Source organism: Lates calcarifer, linkage group LG2, assembly GCF_001640805.2.
Source record: "Lates calcarifer isolate ASB-BC8 linkage group LG2, TLL_Latcal_v3, whole genome shotgun sequence".
Lineage (NCBI taxonomy): Eukaryota > Metazoa > Chordata > Actinopteri > Centropomidae > Lates > Lates calcarifer.
The window spans coordinates 28033421-28053862 of NC_066834.1; the positions used below are offsets into that span (position 1 = coordinate 28033421).

General features: G+C 41.6%; 1 protein-coding gene across 1 annotated transcript in view; it reads left to right on the forward strand.

Annotated features, from left to right (window-relative positions):
- The window catches only part of mafa (v-maf avian musculoaponeurotic fibrosarcoma oncogene homolog a (paralog a)), a 78955-nt gene extending 70208 nt beyond the window's left edge, over nucleotides 1-8747 (forward strand). The window contains exon 3 of the mRNA XM_018667993.2: nucleotides 1098-8747. The gene's annotated coding sequence lies outside the window, so the exon portion shown is untranslated. The remainder of the gene's footprint in view (nucleotides 1-1097) is intronic.
- Nucleotides 8748-20442: the final 11695 nt, after the last annotated feature.

Genomic DNA, 20442 nt, shown 5'->3' on the forward strand with positions numbered 1-20442 from the left:
GCAAGCAGAGGCCAATTAAATAGCTAGAGATAGTTAAAATATCCAGCTTCTGCCACTCAAAATGGTAGTAACATGTACATTTGAATTAACTCTGTCTCGTATTCTAAAACAATCTTATAATAATATCAGCTTTATATAATTAATAGTTTTGAATAAGATCCTGTAGAAAATCAATTCCTTTAGAACATAACAAGTGGTGATAATGAAGCTTGTGTGATGAGGCTGTGGGGGTAAATCAGACAAAAGGTTGGTAACCCCTGTAACAAGTAAATAAAACAACCTAGCGAAAACTGTACATCTAAGATAATAACTTCAGTTTTTACAGGTGTGAGTGAAGCACCTGCTTTGTTTATATTGATTTATAATGGGTGCAGCGAGGCATCTTTACAGTAGAGTCATGCAATTGGATATCCCGTAGATTGTAGCTGGATTCCACTATAGTCTGTGGGTCTAATGTCACACCCACAAAACACTCCTAACTACACGACTCATTCTTACTCAGTGCACACACTGCTAAAGCATCTCACCAAACTTTGTGCGTTTCAAGACACAAAAGCAAAGACCTATTATTTTTTGTGTTTTACTGGAGTAAAACACGAACAGATTGATTAATGTAAAGGGATGTGGGCATGGAGGAGACTCACCCACACTGTTAGTGAATTTGCTCGTCTCTCCTTGGCCTTAATTGAAGCTGATTAAAGAGTCACCCCCCGTGCTGACGCCACTGTCACTCTGAATCTCAGCCGAATGGGCTTACCGCGTACACTCACAGGGTGGTCACTCTGCCTTTGTTTTTACACTGGCAACAGTGACAGCAGAGCCCTCCCCAACCCCCCAAATACTGTGGCTGTGACTCACTGCGTGTCACCATAAACCCAGCACGGGAGTTTAGACAAGGGTCCTGTATAGTTCACAGTGTGGGCTTCACTCACCGTCTAATAGTGCACGTTATGTGTGTCTATGCATGACACTAAAGTGTGTGAAAGAAGTGCAGTCTGACTCACACTTTACTGACTTTTTTTTTTCTTTTTCTCTTTTCTTGTCCAACCCCCTCCTCCCTTCTCTTCCCTCCTCATCTTTTCTCTCTCCGTCAACAGATAACCTAACGGCTGAGCAGTGACGACATCAGAGCGGCTGACCAATCGCACGAAGGCACCTACAAAGCACAACATTCAAAAATGACTTCACTGAAGAACAAAAGACAAGACCCGCTGAAATCCCTCAAAATCCCTACAGTGAAATTCTTGAAAGCCTCTTACTACTCCTGTTTCCCTCCCTGATATTTTACCTCCAGCTTTTTTCTACAAAACACAAAAAAAGAAAAAAAGAACAAAACAAAACAGACAGACTCATACTCATGAGATGGTTGACAACGACAGACACTGGAAGGACTATTTTCTCTTTGGTGGGGAGATCACTGATGCATGCTTCTGTAAATAGATCATGATAAAACCCTATTCTTATTCCTAATATAGGAAGCATACCAAGTCGCTCTCACCAACTTCATAAACCTTCATGACTGTGGATAGAGTACTCATGGTTCAATATTTTCCATATGAAGTCAGTATTCTTCTTACTTCCTCAGAGACCATGTAATTATCATTTCCCATATCATTTCTTTACTCTTTGGAGTTAGTTGGACTGTAAAAATTGTACTTCCTATTCTTCTTATTCTCTTTACAAAATGGCCTAGTCTTCCTCTCCAATATCCACGCTAGTACATGTAAATAGAGATGAATGAAGACAACAGCATGGAACAGACTATAGTGTATATTTACCACTCCCCTAGTAGATCACAGATCTCAGTATGTGGATATTTCAGACAACCTTTTTAAAAGTTTAAAATACTTGAACTCGTTTTCTGATAGTTAAAGACATAGTCCCAGGTATCTGGACATTTTCCTATGTATTTGAATAGATGCATAAAGGCAGTAGCTATAGGTAATGTTATTGTTTGAGTACCTTGCAAGGATTATAAGGCAGCAATTCTTTTGGTATCATCAATCAGTTCCACCAGGAAACAAATGGTCAAACTGAAGAGCAAAAACAGGCAATTCACAGATGCCATGAGTCCACCTTGGCACTTCTTAAATATTATTTGTAACATTAAAAATTTTGTGTACATTATGATTTGCAATTTTCTCCCAGCATCTACCTACTTATTCTTTCCCACTGCAATAATAATTGCCCTCTCCTTCCCCATGTTTGGGTTGGAACTGCTGAAGCTGTTAGCCTGAGAGGGCCACTTTTTTTCTTTGCATGGTGCTCTGATCCTGAGCCTACACATGGGGAAAAAAGAAAACCTCACTGATTGCAATGTAGACATGAGGACGCTGACCTCAGTCTTCTATGGACTATGAAGATAACCAAATAGACTGACAGAGAATAAGCCAAGCCACTGAACAGATGACCTCAAAGGTAACCCCGCCTCCCCCCTCACTGGTGAAGACAGAAAAACCTTTGCATGGACAACAGGGAAAATACTAGCTGGTTGTACACCTCATCTCCATCATTGTGCATCCTCTACCTCTCAGTGTTTATTGTGCATCGTGGAATCCATGACTTTTCGGTGACCCCCCCTACTGTGCAGACAGGAGGGGGGGTCACACAGAGGGGAGTGTCGCTCAGCATCGAATGCTACTGGTGGACATAAATGGCAATGGGGAAGACAAAACAAACACCTGCTCACTTTGACTCACACACACTCACACAATACAAGCGCATGCATACAGATGCACAATCATACACAGCGCCACTCAAATATTTTGCTGTATATATGTACAGTATATCCAGTATGTATAGTCCCAGAGGCTATACTTTGCATGTTGACTTGTAGATGGAACCTGACCATTATTCATAGAAAAGATTGTGCAGGTAGGCCTAGTCAGTGGATCAACTCTCTAAACCAGTGCAAGCTCTTTGTCAGTTTTACATCTCTTTACTTTGTTTTCAGGAAACTTACTACTAACATAACTGAAATAGTTTTACCGCTCCTAAACCTCTGGTGAAAGGGTCCTCGTCAGCCAAACAGCATCACTGATGGGTTTTAAACTCTTTGAAGGGACACATAACCTCGCCTTTGATGTCAGACAGAACCTGGCCACAGTGAGCGTGGGTAGGAGAAGAGAAGATGGAAGGCAAACTGGGGCGCACCAATTAAGTGGCAGTGCACAAAATGGCATGGGGCATCCTGCCAGCAACTGTCTATTCATCCTATGTCAAAGGGATTTGCACATCTCAATGAGTCTACGCGCTGCCAGAGAAGTCCGAGAGCAGAGCAGAGCAGAGGAGAGCAGAGAAAGGAAGCGAGGCTCAGGAGAAAGGATCGGAGAGAAAAAGAGCAGATTTTTACGCAAACTATGAGGTTGTACTGAGCTTATGTTCAAAGTGTTATCCTGGTCTGTCCACATATAGAATATTCTTTTCTTGAAGAGTTCAGTAACCCCTTGACCTCAAACTGTTACCCCATCATGCAGCTCTCTGGGCTGTCATGACCTCACGTCCTGTCTGAGGTTAACTTTGAGTGAATGAGCATGGCCCTCAGCTCAACCAGATGTTCAGCCTTGTGGTTACCCTTCTGGCCCAGTGATTCTTTAACGCCTGCCTGCTACAGCTGTACTCTTTCTGGACACAGCTACCCTAACAACTTCACCAAATTAAAAATGAGTTGTTGAGGAAAGAATTGCAGCTTAAAGCTCTGTATAACATGCATGTTTCCTTTTTGATTCAAAATAATTCAAGTGCATTAAAATCTAATCAGCACACACCAAGGAGAACAGTCATTATAGCAGAATACACATGGTTACCTACTTTGAATGTCCCCTTGTGCATCCAATTTATATGAAGAAATCTTCTTAAATCAAATACTGTCAGAGCACACTGAATCTCATGAGCGTATTTACAGTCAACATGTAAACAAACTTGAAATTAAGACGTATGACTTGAGAAGTGATTAGTTAAAGAAGATTTAAAATGCAGGAAGGATGAAGATGTCACTCAAACACGAGACGTTGTATGTGGTAAGAAACAAGACATTGAGCACGTGTTGATCTTCTTTGAGCCTCAAGGCTTTCCACTTTCTTAGATGTGAAACAAAGCCCCATTTCTGCACAGCTGCAGGCAATCTGTGACAGGTGGATTTGTTTTCATATGTTTTCGAATGCAAGTAGTATTGTGTTATTGTGCCTTGATAGTCAGTCAGCGAGTGTGCTTTTATCAGGCAATGACCCTGACCAGGATTAGGTCATGTACGTAAACATGCGCAGATGTATGTGTTCATATACAAAATGTGTGAAAGTGGACAAAAATGAATAGAGGCACATCCTCATGCTCTTTTTCTCACACATACACACACACATACACGTACACACATACACACACCATGCTAATCTAAACAGCAAGGCTGTATGTAAACAGATCGTCGACATAATGGGATTGTTCAGTGTGCAAACAATAAGCTGTTAGCGTAATCACAGGTCAAAGATATATTACCCAGAGGGCCACGCTGTAGGTATATTAACATGATGGATATGTGGGAGAGAGGAGGGGGCAGGGATATGAAGGATATAGAGCTCTACCGATTCAGATTTACCCCCTATTGGGCCCGTCCGCTGCCTTTCTCTCCTCTACCTCCCTCATGTTGGCCCCACTTAATCAGCCACCCTCCTTCTCTTATTGCTCCTTCCCCCATTCACCCACCTTTTTCTTAGACACTAGGTTACTCCCTTGTTTTTTTTTTTTTTTGTTTGTTTGTTTTTTTTAACCATGTCTCCCCATCTAATACCTCAGTCCTGTCTTTTCCTATCTTCATTCCCCTCCCATTTCCCTATTGTTCTGGATAGATATAATCTCTTTCAGCAAAGTTCTGTGGTCAGTGTGGTAGCAGGATAAAGCAGCTCTACAATCTTGTTTCTGGATTAAGCAAAGAGGGTTCTGAGTGAGGACCACTGAGGTCCTTCATCCATGCCTGATTTGTAAACAACAGGAAAAGAGCAAGGAAAAGACAGAAAGTGTTTTGTAGCATCAAGAGATATTCATATATATATCATGCACATATATATGTGTATATCTCTATGAAAAATATAATAAATCAAACAGCTACATAGTTGATAGAGCTCATTCTACACTCCACTTAACTACGCTGAAAGTGCCATGCTCATGCGTCTCAATGAGTAGCAGGATACAAGTGCTGTGTCAGTCAGGATAAATCCTGTGTAGCTTACTCCATTGCACATACAGCTTATTAACTTATCTCCACTTTATTTGATTACCATCTAGCCCATTCTCTCAACTGGTTAATAAGTCCATGTCTTCCTGACTAAACACTCCATTAGTGTCATCACTGGCTAGCTTGTGTGTGTACTGCATACATCTGTGGACCACTGAAGCAGATACACTTTGGGGCCAAGTGACAGAGTAAACACAGAGGCAGAACACTGGGTAGAAAAACAACCTGTAAGACAGACAATAGGTACAAAGGTAGCTAGGTCTGATGATGACAGCAACAGTCAAGACTGGCTTAAGATGTACAAGAAATTTGTAGCATTTTAGGTGAGTCAAATAGATTCACTTCACAAAAGATAATAGAGTTGTGAAGTGGGAGGAACAGTTTCTCCTGTTTTGGAAGTAAAAGTCTCACTCTTTTTCTTTTCCCACAGACAGTGTTATGTGACTCACAGTTGGAGCACTTGTGCAGCTTGAATGGACATGAAACTCCCCTGCTTGAATCATTAGTACAAAGGATTAACAACAGCATTTGAAAATATATTCTTTTCCCATGAAATAACTTCAGATAACTGACAATATAATTTGCAGCTTAAATGAATTCACGTTTGGATTGTAGATTGATTTTGGATGAATTCAGCAACTATAAGTGTTACTGTGCTCATGGGTATTGTAGTATTTAGAGCAGGCCACCATGTAAAACTGTGTGACACTATTTTGCAGAATTTGAGTTGTAATAATTAAAACTGGTGGCTATAACATAAACTTATAGCATCGTACATTATCCTGTGGTTCCATGTTAAATAATGTTGAGGATATTATTAAAAGACAAATCTGAAATGGAAGTACACAATGGGGGAAAAAAACACTTACGTTGCTCCTTCCACTTTGAAACATGTCTTTTCATGTCTTTTCTTTTCTCTTTTTCAATGTCTTTTCTCTCTCTCTCTCTCTCTCTCTCTCTCTCTCTCTCTGTCTCTCTCATGGCCACACAAACACACCGCTGTTCCTGTGTGTGTCTGTGTCTGGTGGGGTGTCATGATTAACAGTGACCTCAAGCCAGACATGGTTGGGGTGGTGGGGTGTGGGGCCAAAGGTGAAAGGCTTACAGTGAGGCAACCCCTGTCAACTGCTCTGCTCTAATCCTGACCTCAAAGCCAACCTGAGACTCTGGAAAAATGAGTCACAACATATTGTGCGTACATAACCATCTTATTCACAGAAACGTGTATTTGGGCTAAAGAGGACTTGTAAAAATGTTTGAAATGTAGTATGTGAAGTAGCGTGGATTTTGCTCTAGAGATACATTGGATTAGGGTAGTTCTAATAGCCAGACAGAAGCAAAGACAGAGCAGACCTCCTTATGTCACATAGCTAATGACAGGGATGAATAATAGAGCCTTTAAAGCCCTTACTCCCACCTCATTCTGGCCTGCACATAAGCTTGAGCTGGGTGAGCAGCCAGCCATCAAGCCCCTCGCTGAGATGAGATGGGCTCCCAAGAAGATTTGGGGAGGAATGGAGAGAATCGGATTAACCAAAATGCCTCAATTGGAATAAATGCTCTGGGCTGACCCCCAGTGTAATACCATTGATAAATGCTGTAAACCAAATCTTTAACATCTGATTAGGAAGGAGGAAAACACATCCTTTTAGCAACCATTAGCTGTGGTGAGATAGCCCAACCTTTGCATCAAAACACATACAAGTAGAGTTTGTTATAAGCAGCAGGGACTTTTACAAATACCCAAGTTGCCATTATAGAAATAAATAAATGGGGAAATAATAAATCGCCAGAAGCTGTGGACAGGTGGCATTTCAGTCTGCACCATTTAGCTGTGCAGTCTGGTTTCTGACAGCTTGATTTAGTCTCCTGCACCTGAGCCAGAAAAGAGAGAAAATTAACGGCAGGAAAAACAGCTTAACTAGATTCCAATTTGCCTGCTTTGAAACACAATGATGAAGCTAATGTACAGAATGGACTTTCTGGTAGCTGTACCACGCTTATTGTGATCAGACAAAGATTGTGCATACTCATTTAGGGTCAGGCGCAAGGCACAGTCAGAAAAGCAACAGCACTGATGCGATTCACCCTTACTCTCCATCTGAGCCTGGCTCTGTTATGGGGTGGGGGTGGGGGGGGGACTTTAGGGTTTGTCTTTAGGGTGTAAAATGGAGATTTAAAGTGGCTCAAGGGGAGATGCTAGGATGCATGCTGTTCCTCCTGCTGTGAACAGGGTGTAATCCTTCAGTTTTAGAGAAGTGAAAAGTTTGTAGAGTCCAGAAAGTTACGCATACATCCCTTATGGGCCCCCCACAGAGTGGAGAGTGGGAAACAGCAGGGGATAACCATATGCTATCAAAGTGTTCTTCAAAGCTCCCATCTTTAGTCCACTAAATTATACAGTATCATCACATATACCTGACAAAAATAGAAAAAAACATAATTACGCAGCTCAGTGTACAAACACACATACACACACAAAAAACATTTCTTAAAAAATATGTTTCACGAAAAGTGTTGCCTTTGAAAAGTGGAGGGGTGTTTACATTTCGCCTGGAATTACTTTGTGTCAACTTTGTTTAAACCTTGATCATGTCCCAGTGGCGTGGGTCAGCTCATGATTTTGTATTTACATGCTTTTAAAATACTGCTGCTGGTGGACAATTAAAAATTTATGATTCTTATCGCAATGAGCCCCTTCTGTTACCAGAGGTTAATTTGTGCTCGCCCCTCATTTCAATTGTACTGTAGTAAATGTCCACATTATTTCCCACATGGGCCTGGATGAGGGGTTTGATTATCCAAAGGTAGGCCACGGTTGGCTCTGTTATTGTCAGAGGGGTCGTAAGCTGCAGTAACGGCTTCAAGGGTCTTATTGCTATGGCGATCAGCCCCTTGCCACTTGGCCTCCGTGACCCCAGTCAGAGATAAGCTTTATGGGAAAGCACATTAACATGCTCTAGCAGTCACCTCCCTCCTTTATCAAAGGCAGTTCTATGAAATCAAGTGTTTATGGACCCCCAGTGAGGGTATAGTGCTGCTGATTGCCTATATTAGAGGTTGAGTGTAAATGAGCTGGAGGTGGACAAAGGACCTGTAGTCATGGGGAGAACTGAGGATGCGATACTGACATTATTCTCACTAAATGAGCAATATCTTTAATGACTGCAGCACCCCATGAGCAGGTTACTAACCCCTGGATTACAAATACTGTCTGCAATCTAAATATATCCACGTCTTCCATTCTTTCTACAAAAACTGACACTAAACATAAGAAACATAACATATTCTTATAGATATGATGCAACAATATATTTTGGAGTTATTTATTCTGTTAGCACTACTGTGTATTGTAAGTAACAGAATCTTCCTTTACTGTCCTCTCCTTTGTGTTAATGCTGATTCTGTGGACTAAATCGTCAAATGGATGTCTTTTTTAGTTCCTTGCACGTGTTACATTGATATGGGCATTTTCCTGTGGCTATGAACGACACAAGGCTTAAAAAAAAAAAAAAAAGAATACAGAGGTGTCGGTGGTGTGTGCCTGCTTCCAGCCTGATCACTGGTGAAAGATCCTTTCAGTATGTCTGCAGTGATGGATGGTGATAGCCCTGTGTCTTTGTACACATCAGGGGGCCCTACTGTTGTCACTGGACAGATAGAGGGAGCGAGAAAGAGAAAGATGTAGCCGCAGCTTAATGTCCTTCTCTGGTGCTGTGCATGCTCTTTCCTATTTGCTTTTCCCTTCACGGCACGGTTAACATCGTAAATTAACCTTTTCAAGTCCCCCTGCGCTCAGAGACTGGTGCGCAGTATAGACAAAGGAAAAAAAAAAGAAAAAAAGATCAGTGTTATGCAATGCTGTAGCACTGGTCAGAGACGTAGCCTGTTACAGAATTGAGCTATTCCCTTCCTCAGTGACAAAGAATAAAACATACTTCAGTCAAACAAACGTTTTATTTTATGTGCATGTCCTGTGTACTCTGCAAAGCGGTATGAGGCTGCTTTTTGTTCTCCATCCTAGAAATGTAAATGAAACACATGAAAGAAAATGTATTGTAGATCTTCCTCTTCTTAGTTCAAGTCTGTAAATAGGATGTAAATACCAAACAGCTATGCATGCTAATATACAAGCAATTTGTTCAGGTACTTTTGTAATCCAGACTTCTCATATGGCATGTAATGACGAAAAAAAGCAAACATGGAAAAAACATAATAAATTGTGAACACAGATATGGTTTGTAAACAACTTCAAAACTGGAAAATATATGTCTTTGCTGTTAATGTTTTCTTACTGATGACTAATGCATTGGCCTGCCATTTACTACAGTGCTCTGCTCATGTTATTTGTTATCTTTTTTATGTTTCATAAGATAGGGCTGAGGCAAAAAGGACCATAAATCACTGGTTTGTGGAAAAGTCGGGTTGGGGAATAATATGATGAGGGGAAGGATGGCAGTCTGACCATACTCTTTGTAGTTTTTCCATTGCCACTGCACGTTCACATGCACTCACTTAATAATTAATTACATATCCTTAGTGTCTAACACAGCCAATAAAATGCCATGGCAAAACCGTTTAGCTTAAAAGCAGTAGAGAATGGGCTGCCATTTGAGTTATCTCACCAAAAAGACGTATCACCAGCTTTAAAGTGTGCTGTTATTTTAAAATGGCATACGTTTGTTTCTGATAAGTGAATGCAAAACCGCTAACTAAACTATGAAGCTGGAACAAGCAATTGTGACTCATTCCAAATTCTCCAAATCATGATGCAAGGGAGAGATTTTTGAAAACTTTGACAGTTTTTGTTTTTTTCTCATTTGTAATACTATGTCCAGTGAAAACGATTATCTATATGCCAAATTTGCCTCTGCCCTAGCAACTCCAATGTGACGTTTTATGAAGATAAGAGATGGAAGAAGTGAGGAGAAAATCTTTTTGGTTTCTAAGAGTGTTTATTTTCAACCATGTTAGAACCGTGTTAAATCCCAAGGCGCTCATGGTAGATGGAAGTGTCTAATTTTTAACCTGTGCTAAAGATATTTTAAATTTAATAAATAATTATTGTAACAAGAAAACACATTGTGTCATGCTCTGAACTATTCTCTTTGCATATTTCCCATGGTGATATTGTACAGACTTGAAGGATAATATTAATGAAGACTGAGAGACAGAGAGAAACAAATGAGGTTTAGTTATAACGAGCCTTTAGGGGAATTTGTGTCCTGGTAAACTGCTCTCTTCACTCATTATATCCATGATGAAATACAAAGAAACCACAGTCTCAGACACAATGACCTTTGACCCCTGGCTCCCAGCTGCGTAAGATGCCGCAAAGAGGTTAAGTTTCACTTCGCCTTGGCCATGGCCAAACAGACTGTCGTCAGTTATTATATCTCGCTTTTGCTGCTCAACCACCGAACATGACACCACACATTAGATTATTTGCTGGATACAAATAGGGATTTTGTCATATATGCACTCCTTGCCTGCAACTAAAAGCTTAGCGAATAATTTTGTGAAGGTTATCAGACTCAGTCTTCAATTAATTAAAAGCCACTCACACTCTCATAGAAAGAGGAGAGACATGGCTGTTTGTGTTTTGTATGTTTCAACAAATTGTTTACAAGAGGACACATTCAATTAGTTATTTCATTAACGCCCTAGGTGTAATCAATTGACAATGCCGATAACAAAGCCACATCAATTTGTGAGCCAACTCCAGCACATTTCTCTAAATGATTGAAAAGCACTTCTTTTTTAGGCCCCAGTGAGTCCTTGTTTGCTCAGGCTTTTTAGCAGAAGCCCATATAATTAACGTGTACTATTATATATACCATGAGAATCTTTTCAGACTTTATCTCTCAAAAGTTGCTTGAATCACTGGTTGTGGCCAGAAATTTCACATGTAGGCTCATCTGGTTTCTGTGGGGAACATAGTTCTGTCTTTTTCTCTGCCCCCACCCTTTCCCCTTGAGTGATATATGGCAAAGAAAGAAAGAAGCACTTGCTTTCTCTCTGTCACTCCCTTCTCTCCCCTCCTCTAGCACAGATAAACAATGCGAGTGACAGTCTCTCATCACTCAAGAGGCTGAATCTCTGGCCCTGACCCGATAACATCAAGTGTGTGTGTGTCACCTGTCAAGTGGCTTCTGTCACACTTCAGTGGGAACTCAAAAACAAGACTCTCTATGTGTGTGTGTGTGTATATGCATGTGAAGTCGATTGGGGGATGGTGGTGTGGGTTTAAGAGTGCCTGTTGGCATGCAAGCGGAGGCCTCTCTAGGCATGAGTGGAGTTGAGAGTGGCGAAGGGGGGGATGGTGCTTGTGAAGGTATGCCAGGAAACTGAGAAAAAAGGAGGGGGAGGCGTAACGACCCAAATGAGAAGGACTTGTGCAGACACTGTGAAACTATCTCATTTTGTAGGCTCCGCTAGTCTCATTCTCATGTTCAGAATGGGCAGGGTGATCTGGGAACGCAATTATTTTCACCTATAAAAGGCAACATATGCCAAGATCATAAAAGTTCTTATTGGACAGTAATTTATTAAAGCAAGTCATAGAAATGGAGAGAGGTAGGGCACAAGCTATAATATGAAGGTGTCGTTCTGCTTCTCATTAAGGGCCCGAGTGTCAGTGAAATTCAATACCCCAGGTGCCTGACAGAAGAGGGATAGATGAGCTAAACAGAAGATGTTCTCTCTTTATAAGATCCTGGGGAAATGGGAACATTTACTGCGGCCACATCATGTCCAAGTTCCCTCCTTGACTCATTTTCTGTGTTTCGCTGTAAATCTATATGTATTCAAGTGTATAATTAAGCTCTCTTGAACCTCATCTCACAGGCACACCTACTGTACAGTATAGCAGGCCTACTTGGAATGGTTTCTTTTTATAAAACATTCTCTTGGTCCATCATCCAGCTTTTCAAAGATAGGTATCAACTGGAGAGCTTTGAGACTAACAATCATCTGCGCCCCTCCAAGCAAGACACAGCTGCCACTAAGCAGAACTGGCATCCTCTTAAATGGATGAGTGATCTGAGACAGTGTGTTTGTTCCCATATTGTAAATGCTTAAATCATTGTTGAGCTCTGAATGAGTAATAATAAACCATCATTGTGATCCTCACAATACTGAATGATGTGGATTAGCCAACGGGGAGCAGATTGTATTGAGGAACTTATCAGCATCTTCTCATTATCTAATATACCAAGTGCAGGGGGAGATGATTACGTCTGTGGCACATTTTACCCAGAACAATGGAGGCGTGTGTACCTCTGTTCATTTGTTGCACAAAATGAACGAGGCAGATATATGCCATTGTTTGAGGTTATTGTAATGGTAAAATACAGTTTTTGTTAATGTAAATGATTGTAAATGACTCTTCTTTCAGACAAGAGCGAGGTTTTTGTATCCCTTACCGACATAAATACCATCACAAATGAGGCCGGACAAAACAAAAGCAGAACAGAGAGAAACAGGCAATTGTGATAGAGAGAGGGAGGGTTTGTGCGCGCCTATTGTGTAATGTCTGGCAATGTGCTTGCATGGTTGTTGTTGTCTTTCACACACTCAACACAAACAGAAACACACTCACTCACTCACTCACTCTCACACACACACACACACACACACACACGCAAGGAGAGAGAGAAAGAGAGAGAAAGAGAGAGAGAGAGAGAGAGAGCGAAGAATGTTACAGGCCTGGAAATAAGAAAAAATTGCACACACACACACATACAGCAAACAGGTGCAAGTTATCTCTTGCCATGACCCATGTTGGATAGATCTTTTAAATGATTATCAATAATCTTGCATCAGTTTATCAACAGCCTTCTCTTCTCTCTCCCTTCCTTCCTTCCTTCCTTCCTTCCTTCCTTTCCCCTCCCTTGATTTTGCATCTTTCAAGAGGAAGGTAAAGAATTGTATAAAAACAAACCAATTTTATTGTGGTAATATCAAAGCGAGCTCTTACTAGAATATAGATCATTTGTTCATCTGCAAAAATACACTGCAGACACCTGCACACCTGCAGATCTCACAATCTTACAAAGTGCTATAAAGAAGCCTGTGTTGGCTGAAATCTTGCAAATGCCAGCAATGATCTGCATTGCAACTTTTCACTTGTTATGACTGTTTCAACAGAGTTCATGCTATCATGAACCATACAATCAGTAAATATCATATAATTAGACCAATCTGAATTTGTATTGACACGATGTTAAAAAGACATTTGCTTTTTGTAACTTCAACTCTATATTTTCCCATAACCTCTGTGTCCTGTTCAATGACGTATTGATGTAAACTTGGTCAAGGTTGTACAGGCCAGGTGGTCAGCCTGTCGAACATGTCCAGATCATGTCTGCTGAACTGTCCAGAGAACACAGGGAGCTCTAATCCCCTTGTTTGCATTGGAATCGATGTGTTATTGATCACAGACTAATTACATAATCATACTAGTATTAATATCAGATGGAATTGATTTCTGGATACTTCTTTGTTATATAAAATTAGCGTAGCTTTCCTTGTGGAGGAGCTCTTATTCTAATGTCAACACAGAAAGTCTCCTCGTTATTGATTCCATTTTCATCCCGTCTCTGTCGTTCTGGCTAAGATTCAGGTAAAAAACCTTGAAGAGACCAAATGAAGGAGGTCATTTGAAGTCCAGCAATGAACTTCATTAGTCACAGGCACGCACACTTGAACATACATACACACATGCATATGCAGTACTCACATTCATACTGTATATGGACGCACATGCATACAGCCCCTTGGACATGTCTCATTAAATTCAGGTGAGCAGATTAATTAAAATGATATTTAAATCCCTCAGGACTGTAATCTGCACTACTGGCATGTATGTCACACACATGCAGACACACGCACACACACACACACACACACACACACACACACACAGAGGTATACCAGCTAACACTGCAAAGCAATGGATGATGGTGGCAAGATGTGTAATTTGCAGGTAAGCAGAAATATTCATGTGACCTGTGAGCTTAAGCAAGGACATCTGTGGAGCTATAGAGTTAAGAGCACATCTCTGTAGTATTGTCAACAAAAACAATTAGCAAGCATTTTATACACAACATTTTTATGATTTGTTACATTGATGTTGAAATTAAAATTCTTAATTGTAAATGGCTACAAAGCCTCTAATGTTTTGGCTGATTTGACCTTGTGTGTCCCTCCTCAAACCCCCATCCACTCAGCCTGCTCATCCACAGCACTGACCTTAACTGCGGCTGTAATTGGTGAAGCAGAGGTACGCTTTGTTAGCCTTCTGTAAATTCTGTAATAATGCCATTGATTGCTCTACACTTTTGTATTTTGAATGGCTCTGCTGTGTTACACTGAGAATGAATCAAAAAAGGGAGGGTAAAAGGAGAAAAGATCCACAATATCATTGTGTAAATGACTGAATGAAACACTACCAACTAAGTAATTTTGGCAGGGGAGCCTTAAAATGTTGCATGTCTAAAACCACATAAACCCACATCAGTGCTTGACGACACCTGGTGTTCCTGAAAGGTGAATCAGCCATCAGGAGGTAGCTGTTATTAGCTCAGTGGTATCTGTATTCTAGTTCTCATGGGATGTTTATACATGTGATATCGAGAGAATGTCACCGCATATCAAACACAAAGAACATACACTAGGTGCTAAGTAGGAAGTGTCTTTCATATATGCTCATCTACTTTCCCACCAATCAAATCAAGATAAGAAGGAAACTGAAACTCAAACTGGTTTGGTACGTGCCTACAATCAAAAGGGAAATGATGACAGGAAGTGTCAGATATTTATAAAATAAATGTTTTCTGCTGTTATTTGCTTCTGCTGCTACGTGTGCATCCATATTTAGGTATTGTGTTTTACATTTTCAAGGCATTTTTGTGTTGTGTGCCTTTTCTCAGTCTTCCTCCATAGCTCAGAGGAAGCTTCAGAGTGGACACGCAGAGAGAATGAGATGAAATGAGAATTTAAAAAAAAAAAAAAAGAAGCTATCAACTGCCACGCCGTGGGCCCTCTCCTGACCTTCACCTGCCGGAGAGGCAAATTGCATTAGTGAATGACATGTCATTCATCTGGGCTGTACTTGGAGAATCATTTAGCTAATTTAATGATTAATAAGTTTAACACCTCTTAATAATTTCACTTGGCCCTGTGATTGAAATCCTGGCGAGCTGGGCCGAGCGCAGTGGGAAGCAGATGAGGATGTCTGGGACGGAGACTGTCTGTCTGGGACTGAGCAGGAAGAGAGAGAGAGGTGCAGAGAGGAAGGAAAGAGAGAGAGAGAGAGCAAAAGAGAGAGTGCGAGAATCTCCCCGAGGACTACAGATCAGTCTATTACCACCATGACCTTTTCCCTCCACTGGATATGCCATTAGAGAGGAAATCTGAAAGTAAAGCCTTGATTAACACAGTTATCCAACATGTTGAAAGAAAAATGGAAAAGAAAAAATATGTTCCTTCATTAGGAAAATGTTCTGCATTATTAATGTTAGAGAAGCCGAGCTAAGTGGACCTTAGAGCATTACAGATTCTTGGTTTAACCAGAGGTGATCACTGTAGAGACTCACAAATTCTAGACTGTACAACATGATTCTACAACAGTGTGACACAAGGATTTGCTGGAAACCTTCAGACTAATGAATCTGCAATGATTCAACCTGAACTCCTGGTGAAAAAAAAAAAAGAAAAAAGAAAACCCTGACATTTGGTGTTTTTTTTCCAACTGCAACTGCTGAGTTACAACTTTTTTAACCATTTCTTGATCATGTCAAACAACAAATGCTGAGAGCTCTTTATTTCACCTGTTGTAAAGTAAATTAAGCATTCAGAACTTTCCATAATACTGGTGTTCGTGTTTCTAGCACATTCGTTTCCGTCTCCGACACACTGAGGAAGTGCTGCGCAACAGCATTGGCATGTCAGTTCTCACGATCTAGCACCTCTCACAGCAAGCATTTGTATTTTCACTCAGTTAGGTAATGATGCTCTCCACTGAAACTCATGACAATGTTCCGGGGGTGAATGAGAGCAGAGTGCTTCATTTGTGGTAAGATTACAGTCAGACCTGATCACAGTGCACTGACAGATACCTCGTAGGTGGGACGAGTTCCTCACATGCAGGCACACACATACATTGATTTTACACACATCAAGCCCAAGTGGCATACGCCCCCTATGATTGCAGTTTCACCTCAAAAGTCACATCCCCACATTTCTTAATTCTCACAGACTAGGCTGACAGCAGAACACTGGTCACAAGCTGAAACCAAATGATATCACTGGAGCCTGCGTGCCTCAGGGTAGCAGCCACTCAATAGGCTCGTTAGATCTTATGAGATGGAGTAGCTATTAAAAGGCACCTTGCTCGCTTGTTTTTCAGATCAGATCACAGGGAAAACACTCACAGAAGGCTTTGATGTGCAACATGGGAAAGAGTCATGTTCACCATAGCATTAAATTCAGATTGGATTTAAATAGGACTTTGCCCCTTCTCACCTTGGTGTCCACACCTCCTGATAAGCCCATTTGCTGTGGTCCACATCAACTAACTAAACAGCCTCTTACAGCCTGTCAAAAAATAAAAAATAAAAAAAATTAAAAAAAATGGTGACCTTGTCCCTGTTCTGCTTGGGACCAAATGCTTTACCTCATCCCTGCCTCACCCCTCATGACCCATGCCACACAAGGTCATGACATATCCTCCCATGTTCCTTTCTGTCTCCTCCAAGGAGCAAGCTCTGTGGTGTTTGTGTGAATGCGGAGCTGAACACAGAAAGACCTCCAGACAACCTTGGAGAGCCTGTTCCAATCTATACAGCCAGCAGGTGATGCTTATCTATGGTATGGCAGGAAGGAGTCCTCTCTAATTGTGTGAAGCCACATATTGTCACAGTGGACAAAGAGATCCTATTACGTTCATGATATAAGGTCCAGGTGAAGCAAATCAAAGATGGTGGGTGACATGTCAAAACGAAGCCAGCTGGCATCAGCTCTGTGTGTGTGTGTGTGTGTGTGTACTTTTACAAATATGTGCCATGTAAATTTGTCTTCAAATTTCTCCACTTATACCACAATTGTTTTTCTTTTTATGGCTAATGAAGAGGCACAAAGGAAACTATCCCTCTCTTAAAATACCCACAAACTGAACGACACCCAACAAAGCACCAACAGTGTGAAACTTGGATCATCTCTTTTTCTTTTTCATTTTTGTAATAACACTTTTCTACATCCCACAAAATTCCTGGCTTGCAAAGTTAGTCTTGTCTTCAAAACAAACTGGTGTGCCTGAAACATGCAGAGGTCTGTGGAGGGACACGCCAAGAGGAAATGGCTATGATCTCTGTGATGATTTTGGTTGGACACCAACACACATCGTGTGTGTGCTTAAAAGCACCGGTGAAACTCAAACCTGTTCAAAAACTACTTAGGAAAATAAATACAGCTCCCATTCCAAATAAATGTCTGTTTGAAATGAAAGGTTGGGCCCAGTATTTTGGCTTTGGTTGTTACAGAGAGAAAGAACGGAATACATTTTGTAAATGGACTTTTCGTAGAAGTGGGAGCTTGGGGGATTCTCACATTGAGGGTGGTGCAGATCAAAGGTTACGCACTGCCTGTTTGTTAGGGCAGGACACCAACAGCCACAAAACTCTGGCAACAGCACCCTCTCTCAACAGGGTGCACCTGGAGAACACTGAGGCCAGTGTTTTGGCCAGAGAAGTCTGCAGATTTGCTTTCAACACCTTCTCTCCTCCTTTTTGTGAGACTGAAGCAAAGGCTGAAAAACATTACTGTAAAGCCCCTAAACTGCACATTCACACACACCATACACATACCTATAGAAATATTAACATAGAGAATGCACGGACATGCAGAGATGAACAGTGCACGCATGGGAAAAGACAGAAACACACACATTCTCCTGCTGATTTGTGTTAATTGCCATTTAGTTGGGGTAATTATTGCTTCTTTTCAACTGAGTCCTGTTGAAGTAAGGCCAAGGGGGTTAATAAGTATTTCATTTAGCAATTATTATTCTATCAGCAGCTTTTCCTCTTCTGATTGGTGTTTACTGGCGATGTACTCCAGTTGGTGTGGCTGCCCTGGGTGTTTTTTAGTTACTCATTTCTGTTTTAATTGCCTGCTTCCACCTGTAGAGAGAGGAGTGGAGAGGTTTTCCCCTCTCACTGACAAACACAGTAGGCTTTGAGATGTCAGCCGCTCTCTTTAACGGGCCAATGACAGTTTCCTCCTGTCACAACTCTGACTTCCTGTACAAACATAACCTCATTAAAACTGCCACCCTGGTCTGTGGGCGGGCCTCCTGGTCCTCCCCTCCAATTAAGAGCAGTAAGGGCTGTCGCACTGACAACTCCCACTTTGAGTTAAAATCCGAGCGCTCTAGGGGCTAACGCCATGTGTCAAAACATAATTATGATCTTACCCATACCTCTGTCCAAAAGAGAAGAGGGAGTAAGAGAAAGGAAGAGTAAGAGAGTGAATGAGAGAGAGAGAGAGGCGGGGAGGTGGAGAGATAGAGAGATAGAGAGAGAGAGAGAGAGAGAGAGAGAGAGAGAGCAGGCTTGGGGTCGCTGAATGGAGGCAGTGGAGGGAATAATGAACTGAGAGGGATAATGAGAATATTTGACCATCGTAAGTTATCACCCCCCCACCCCCACTCGCCTGTGTCTTCAAAATAAAGTGTAATATTTATTCTGTGGACATCTGGATGGGGCAAGGGCATGTTCATCACATGTCTGTTGATGCTGGATCTTCCCAGCAGCGACGGTTGAGTTCAGAGGTTGAGAAGTCACAGCCTGCCTGTGTTAAGGACTTCTGGAGATGACAGAGCACGATACCACTTATTCCACCCCGTTATCTTTTTACACTCCCAATTCAACACACTCGCACACTTGCACAACAACAGACATGCATCCGTGTGCGCGCTCTGCAATCAATCCACTCCCCTCTAAACTGTTATCCCAGCGTGAAATGCGAGACATGTTTTGCATGCCAGTTCCTCCAGCTGATATGAGAAAGCCCTATTTCATCCCTGAGGTCAGAATGCAGAGATAAAGGGGGTGAAGGGAGGGGAGGATGCAAGAGGGAGGTCACACCAGACTCTGACACTAAAGGCCAGCCCCTGTCTGCAGCGCACAGCGTCGCAGTGAGGCCTCAGTGACCCAGTAACAGGACACCACAGGGGCCAACACACTCCAAGCTGTGCTCACTGTCACAGCTGCCAGTCAGCTAGGTTTGATAACTGACAAATTACGATACTCATGTACCCCGCCATGTGAACCACACACTGATGAAGCCTCTTTAATTAAACCTCCATTTCAGCAAATTAACAATGCAATAATTATGCATTGTAATCTACTGTGTGCTGAGATCCTTTTTGGCTCTGAGTGCAGAGGAGGATTTTACCTCTTTCATTGTATTTTTTTGAACAGCCCCTCCCCCCCGATTTTGTCCTTTCCCTCACTCGTCCTGTACGACGGGGGTGAGACGGGGCTGGAGACAGAAACAGACAGGTGTTCAGGTGTGTGATGTTTGACATGCTCACACAGCATGCGTTCATCACAGGGAGGAGACGTGTTTGACAGCAGCAACTCCCTGACCATGATTACATTATCTTGGTGCGCTGCTGAAGGTCAGGGGAGAGCCCCAGCTGGCGAGCGAAACCAAACACTTTACCAAAAGACTGAACTGAATCCTCAAAAAAGTGCTCTGAGTTTTGATTTGATTCACCCATCATGTTTAGAAATGCTACGCCTTGTGGTTTTGGATATAGGCAAAATATGTGACGTTGACTTTTACAAATCATTTCTTCTGCCAACACACGATACACCTACAGTTGAGGGTAAGTCATTACGCTATTACATACTAACCGTAACACACACACACACACACATACACACAGACATAATGTCACATAATGTCAAAACATAATGACATACTGTTTTGTGCCAGTCACATAGTCACTCTCTGAACGTATCTTTTACAGTTATCACATACACCAATGTTAGCCTAACATGCATTTCACTGTCATTACATGCAGTCAAAGCTAACATTGTGCATGAGTGTATACTGTACAGTCTATGCACTGTGTGAAGAGCAAGGTTTTTCCTGTTTCCAGGTCATGTGTACTTTGATGAACGCAATCTAACTGGCTCTTTAGTGCA